The sequence below is a fragment of the Crotalus tigris genome, unplaced genomic scaffold (assembly GCF_016545835.1).
Source record: "Crotalus tigris isolate CLP2741 ecotype Arizona unplaced genomic scaffold, ASM1654583v1 scf7180000018427.649456, whole genome shotgun sequence".
Lineage (NCBI taxonomy): Eukaryota > Metazoa > Chordata > Lepidosauria > Squamata > Viperidae > Crotalus > Crotalus tigris.
Genome location: NW_024096996.1, coordinates 510,008 through 517,547, shown reverse-complemented (window position 1 = coordinate 517,547; position 7,540 = coordinate 510,008).

Here is a 7,540-nt window from a genome sequence, read left to right as displayed (position 1 = left end):
ATCCCAAAGAAAAAGAAATGCAAGAAAGCAAAATGGCTGTCTGAGGAAGCTTTGCAAATAGCTGAGGAAAGAAGGGAAGCGAAAGGCAAAGGAGAAAGAGAAAGATACACCCAACTGAATGCAGAATTCCAGAGAATAGCTAGAAGAGATAAGAATGCCTTCTTAAATGAATAGTGCAAAGAAATAGAAGAAAACAACAGAATAGGGAGGACCAGAGATCTCTTCAAGAAAATTGGAGATATGAAGGGAACATTTCATGCAAACATGAAATGGCAGGGACCAAAATGGCAGGGACCTAACAGAGGCAGAAAAGATTAAGAAGAGATGGCAAAACTACACAGAAGAACTATACAAGAATGAGCTTAACGTCCCAGATAACCACAATGAGATGGTCACTGACCTCGAACCAGACATCCTAGAATATGAAGTGAAATGGGCCTTAGAAAATCTGAGCAACAACAAAGCTCAGAAAAACATCTACTTCTGCTTCATTGACTATGCTAAAGCCTTTGATTGTGTGGATCACAACAAATTGTGGCAAATTCTTAAAGAGATGGGAATACCAGACCATCTTATTTGTCTCTTGAGAAACTTATATGCGGGTCAAGAAGCAACAGTGAGAACTGGACATGGAACCACTGATTGGTTCAAAATTGGAAAAGGAGTCCGGCAAGGCTGTATACTGTCGCCCTGCCTATTTAACTTATATGCAGAGCACATCATGAGAAAGGCAGGGCTAGATGAATCAAAAGTTGGAATTAAGATTGCCGGGAGAAATATCAACAACCTAAGATATGCAGATGATACCACTCTAATGGCAGAAAGTGAAGAGGAACTAAAGAGCCTCTTGATGCGGGTGAAGAAGGAGAGTGCAAAAGTTGGCTTGAAACTCAACATTAAGAAAACCAAAATCATGGCATCCGGCCCTCTCAATTCCTGGCAAATAGATGGGGAAGAAATGGAGGTAGTGACAGATTTTATTTTTCTGGGCTCCAAGATCACCTCAGATGGGGACTGCAGCCAAGAAATTAAAAGACGCTTGCTCCTGGGGAGGAAAGCTATGGCAAATCTAGACAGCATACTAAAAAGCAGAGACATCACCCTGCCAACAAAAGTGCGTATAGTCCAGGCCATGGTTTTCCCAGTTGCAATGTATGGCTGTGAAAGTTGGACCATAAGAAAGGCTGAGCGCCAAAAATTGAGGCCTTTGAACTATGGTGCTGGAGAAGACTCCTGCGAGTCCCTTGGACTGCAAGGCATTCAAACCGGTCAGTCCTAGAAGAGATCAACCCCAACTGCTCTTTAGAAGGCCAGATCCTGAAGTTGAAACTCAAATACTTTGGCCACTTAATGAGAAGGAAGGACTAACTGGAGAAGGGCCTAATGCTGGGAAAGATTGAGGGCAATAGAAGAAGGGGACGACAGAGAATGAGATGGCTGGATGTAGTCACTGAAGCAGTAGGTGTGAACTTAAATGGACTCTAGAAGATGGTAGAGGACAGGAAGACCTGGAGGAACGTTGTCCATGGGGTCGTGATGGGTCAGACATGACTTCGCAATTAACAACAACAACAACAACTTTAGAAAAGTTTAGAAAATAAGTGCCGATCCTTCTGCCTCATCTAGGTATTTTCAGGTGGGCAAATGTTTGCTGGATTGCATTCCAGCTGAAATTCATTTTGCCACGAAGCTGAAATGAAATATTTACTCATCACAGTTTCTATCGTACAATTCATTTTAATTCATAGCTGGTATTTAGCTATGTTAATACTATTTGCCCTGGATATTTTGAATAATCGGGATATTTTGAATAAGGTTGAAAAACAGCTTTCCTTTGTTTGTTACCTGTATTAAACTCTGCCAACTTTGCTCTGCTCTCTATTACCTCACCTGTCTTAAAATCCTGCCTAGCCTGACCTGGATATTATTTTTTTAAAGCCCTAAAGATAACAATTTTATTCCGAAATAGACATCTGTGAAGTTTTAAGACAATGATCCTCTATTACTTGTGTTTAAAAAAATGTTTTGGGGGTTCATTATGTGGGAAAGGTAAACTCACAGTTATGATTTCCAAATTCTTACCCTGGCAATAATTTAACTAAGAATATTTTAATGACAGGCATATCTGCTTTTAAATTATGGGTTCTTTCCTCAAAACTGAGAGGTTGTGTTTCTTTGATATCTGTTTACAAGATTTATGTCCTTTATGTTGTTCATCAGAATTTTTCTTGCTAAAATCAGCTTTTATTCACCAGATTCTCTTTCCAGTTTTTTATGTTTTAATATTTTACTTGTGCAACATTTAGAATTCCTCTGTGAAGGAGATGAGTGGTTTCTAAATTTGTTAAATAAATAATTAATGAACTATATGTATGTTATATACATATAAAATAATATACATATATTGTACATGTCAACTATCTGGCTGGCAAATTCAAAATTGAAGAAATTCTATGGTCTTGAGGTGCCATAAGAGATAATCTTTATTGAATATATATACCGGCACCAAAGAAGCAAAATAAACTCTAGTTTTCCTCCATGAATTTCTGGTTAGTTAACAATGGCTTTTCATAACCCCCCCCCCACAATGTGTTTACATTGCCCAATCACATCCTTTCTGTTTGTTATGGGAACAGTCCACTTCTCCATCAGATACCTGCTTTTGATGACCTTGGGTCTCACAGTCCATGGACGGCTTCTTGAAACTCCCTTTTCTTTCCCAGGCTTTCCCTGCCCCCTGTTTCTATGGCAAGTTGAATCGCAACAGAGGTTAGCAAGCATCTTAGCAATTCAACCTTGACAGTACATGTGCATTCTTATATTCATATTATTATATGAATATAAGCATGCACATAGGCCAAAGTTAACTTCTCTGAGGTTTTGCTTGAAGGCTACAAGGCTATGATCTTGAATTAATCCATTTTCTGGCTCTGCCCAACAGATGAAACCATATATCCACCAACTGGCCTTGGTTCACAAAGCTCCATGAAACAAACCAAATTTAACATTATGCAAGCTTAGTGGGTTATATGAATGCTATTAGACTTTTATTTGACTTGGTTAAATGGGCTATAATCTTCCATCAACCATTAAAATAACATGGATTAATATTTGATGCTTAGCAACCATAGTCAAATACAAAAATGCAATGCCATATGTATTATTTTTATGCAGAGTTTTATTCAGAGTTTGCTCTGAATTCTGATTTCTGCTTCCTACCATTAAACATTGATTTATCTTTAACATTGCAGGCATTTTTTTTAAAAGATGGCCTAAAGTGTTCCATGTACTGTGGAGATTTTTACCCTTAGAAACTCACTAGCTGTTCCCAGTTCTTAAAAAAAAATAGAGCATTATTGTTATGCGTGCTAAGGTACTCTTTGCATTAATGGATTGGTTTACATAATAACTTGAAATGAAATGCAGTTGCTGCTCTTGGGACAGGATTGCTGAAAATGTATACATTCTCATTTTTATTTCCCAACTTGTAACCAGTATTACTTGGATGATTTTAGTGAAATATGTCCTATTTTAATATATTAGTTGAAAATGCCTGCAGAAAGATTCTGTTTTTAAGGTTTATGGTGTTTTTGATTACCGTATCAGAGGATGCTGAATTAAATTAGAGTTCCTCTAAATTAATAAGAATAGCTATTTTTGTGAGAGGTGACTGGAGCAGTTTCTTATTTGCCTGTGCCCACACATTCATTATTCTGATCTTTTTCTCCTTCACACTTACACACTGCAACTTTTTTGTTGGCTTTGCTTAAAATTGAACAGTGTGACTTAATTTTATTAGATTCATTTTTTCTCTTTTTCCCTTTTGGCCATCCCTCACAGGGATATATACTTAGTGACAGAATTGATTGGAATGCAATGAAACGTTTTACCTTGGTTAGTGAACATCTCTTAATGCAAATCACATTATCTAGTAGAACTTTAATACTTTTGCAAGAGATCTGCTCCTAATTAATGTGTTTCTTATATGGGAAGAAACCCTGATGAACTCAGTGGGATTAGTAAATAGCATACTTTAATGCAGTATACTCCTTTCTTATCTTATGTTATTCTTTGTGCCTTTGAAGCAGTCTTGACTACTGGGAAGTGCCTGGACAAGTCCCTGGAGGTTTCTTGGCAGCATTTTTGAAAGTGTTTTCTCTTGCCTTCTTCATAGGGTTGAGAGAGAATGATTGGCCCAAGGTCATACAGTTGGCTTCATGCTTTAGGCAGGAGTAGATCTCAAAGTCTCTTGGTTTCTAGCCTTGTGCCTTAACTAGTACACCAAAGTGATTCTCTTAGTGGACCTTGCTAGTGGACCTTTGTTTCCAGGAAAGAGTGAAGAAATGTGAGCTTTCAAAAGTTAATCAAGCTCCTAGATTGGCTTTCAGATCCTTCAACTTCAAGACAGTCAGTGAAGAAACTTCCTTTCCTGAAAGCAGAGTAAGCTTTCACAAGACAAAGGCCACACTAGACCATGTAAGAGTTAAAGGTCATAAAATGCCAAAGGGGTAGGGCATGATGGAAAAAATGCGTAAAACATGGAAAGTAGTAATACAAAGTGGGCAAGTAATAATGCAAAGCAGCGGGAAAAACTTTAACAATTCAACTATCACTTATGCTAATATTCTAAACAGTGTAACCCATTAAAGCCCCAAATCAAACAATGCATTGCAGTGCTTAGCCAGAAGTTTGGCACTAATTTTTGGAGGAGATGACCAGGCTGAGCCTGAAGGAGGAGTCAAGCATGTAATAAGTCATGCGTCCCTGAGCACTTGCAAGAGATCAAAGTCTAGCCTACCTTGAATGCTTCTCTTATCTCCTGCACATTTCCCTTGACTGGTAGTTGGCCAGCTTCTTGTAGAGAGCCTAAGCTTGCAATAAATCTTTATACAACTTTGAACTCCCTGAATCTCCTGATTTCCCAGGTATTTGACAATTTTTTTCAAAATTTGCATTGCTAAACCTCAATGACCAACCACTCTTTTGTAGAATCCACCAATGAGCAGAGACAGGGAACTGTAGAAGCCACAGGAAGCTGGCAGGTCCCACCACCACCACCACCACCATTTTCTCCTTATTTTTATGTCTTCCAAGGCTTTACCTTTTGTTGCATTTTTAATCAAAGATTCTGCTTACTCCCATTATCAGACAGATTAGAACAGAGCAAGACAGTGCTTAGGTTATGACACAGGACATGAAAGTTCCAACTCACCCTCAACCACATAAAGCTACAGATTGAGTCCAATCTACCCAATCTATGGGGCTGCTGTTCTATTAAAAGTCAGAGGAGTCTTAAGTTAGTGCCTTGATTGCAAATCCAACAAGGGGACACACATGGACACATTCATACCCACTTTTCCTAACACTTCTGAGTAGCAATGACAAAATGATAGTGACCAGTTGCTTTTCTGAATCATAGGCTAGACTAGACAACATTTGCTCTATTGGGTCATTTTTTAAAAGACATTTCCTTACAGAAACAATGAAACAGAATAACCACAAGTGGGCAAAAAAGCAGTGGGAACAGGAGCAACTTCTGACTTCTTGCTGGTTTCCCCATTGAGTTTTCTTGTGGGAAGCTGGTAGGGACGATGAGAAATCTTCCTCCCTCTCTCCCTGTCATTCCATCCTTATCTTTCTCCCCTCCCCTCCCTTCACTTTCCAGCAGGCACGATAGGGTTGAATGGAGGAGGGAGCAAGAGATTCTGGTTGGGAAACTGTCACAGAACATTAAAAATGAATATCACATGACCTCAGCAGCAGCCCAGTAGTATAGTAGAACTGAAGCAGCCACAATGTCCCCAAATTTCATTCCCTCAGGAGTCAAGGATCCCATATTTTGGACACAGTCAGTAAGTTAGCCCATTTGAGGTGTCTTGATTGAAAAATTGTTGCTCTATGACAGTGTTCGCCAACCTTTCTGGTTTTGTGGACCAGCTGGGAGGGGGGAGAGGTGATGGTTTCATGAGCCTGTGCTTTCCCACTGCTTGCACAAGTGAGGCTGCATGTGTACACTTGCCTGCCACTTCCGTGGCCTGGTTCTGAAGGGCTCAAGGCCCTGTAGTGGGCTGTGGCCTAGAAGTTGGGGACCCCTGCTCTATGATGCATTGTCTTTGTTGAGTCCGTGGCGGGAAAACAGACACGAGAAGCAGCTGGAGTTCTCTGTTTCATTTATTCAGCGTTCAGCTTACAGGAAGATGGCTTCAGCCTCGCCCAAACGCCTCGCAGCCTCTTATATAGGCAACTCCCGGGTAAATGGGTTACTTTTCCCGCGCCAGCACCCGCGCATGCGCACGGCGCTGGCGACAGCCTGTCTGGTCCCGGGCAGCTTTGCACCTGCCCGGGACTGCCTGCAAACGCCCGAGCCGTTTGCAAAGGCTCGGGACATAACACCCCTTTCCCCCGGGCTAAAACTACTACCAACATACAACATTTATTTTATACGACATTTTGCTCCCCAATGTTCCCACTGTTTACTGGCTTTTGCTTTGCCAGCAATGTTATGTAGTCTTCTAGGTACTTGGGAGATTTCTTTGCTCTCTGTGACCTTCTTAGCTCTGGATTACTGGCATAATTCCCCTGACTGGAGGGAGGCGTGAGCCTGTTCTCTCTATTGTGCCCTGGTGTCTTCCAAGGACTGTGCCCCGATGCCTGGCCTGCTTGCTTGCCCACCGGGCTCGTCAGGCCAGGGCTTCTGTTACTTTGTGACCTGGTTGACCTACCTAGCTGTAGACCCTCAGGCCCCTTGAAGTGATAGCCGCTGCTGGGCGTCTCTGTAGAACCTCCTAGGTCAGTCCAAGACCTGTCAGGAGGCTGTCCATTCCCTGAACCCCATTCTGTGTTCGGGCTCGTGTGGGTTTCTGTACTTTCCCAAAACTCAGGTGTTCCCTGATTTGTGCTAGGGTTGTTGTAGTCGGGACTTGGTTCCTCGACTAACTCTGTGTATGTTTGACCCCCTGTAGGATTTGGGGTAAGGTCAGGCCAACCTTGGGAATTGTGTGCCAGTTCTCTTGCGGGGAATGATTTGTTGGGATGCCCCCGGGTATCCTCCGTTGCTGGAGTGCTGTGTGATGTGTGTGGAAAGTGAGTATGCCCCCGGGGTGACTCCCTGGCTGGAGTAGGCGTGAGTGCCTGTTGTGTGGGTAAGCTCCATGACTTTCTTTTCGGAGCAATTGCAGAACCTTGGGACGAGCCGTTTGTGGCTCCCTCAGTGGAGATGGGCAGTAGCTCTTGCCCTTCCCTTTGCTCCAAAGGGTCCCCCTCCCCCCCTGGAAAAGACCCAGGAGTCTCAGCAGAAAAGTCTCGCCTAGAGCGAAGTTGGTCGATGTGCCGACGCAGGACACGACCGTTGTCCAGGGCAACCTCGTAGGAGAGAGGACCTGTGATCCTGGACACAGAAGCGGGGACCCATGTATGACCAGGCCCGTAATTGCGAGCCCAAACCGGGGCACCCACAAGTAGTTGTCTAGGTGCCCTAGGATGTGAGGTAGATGAAGGCAGTCTGTCCGGATGCAACCGGTCAAGTCTAGTAGTAAGTTGG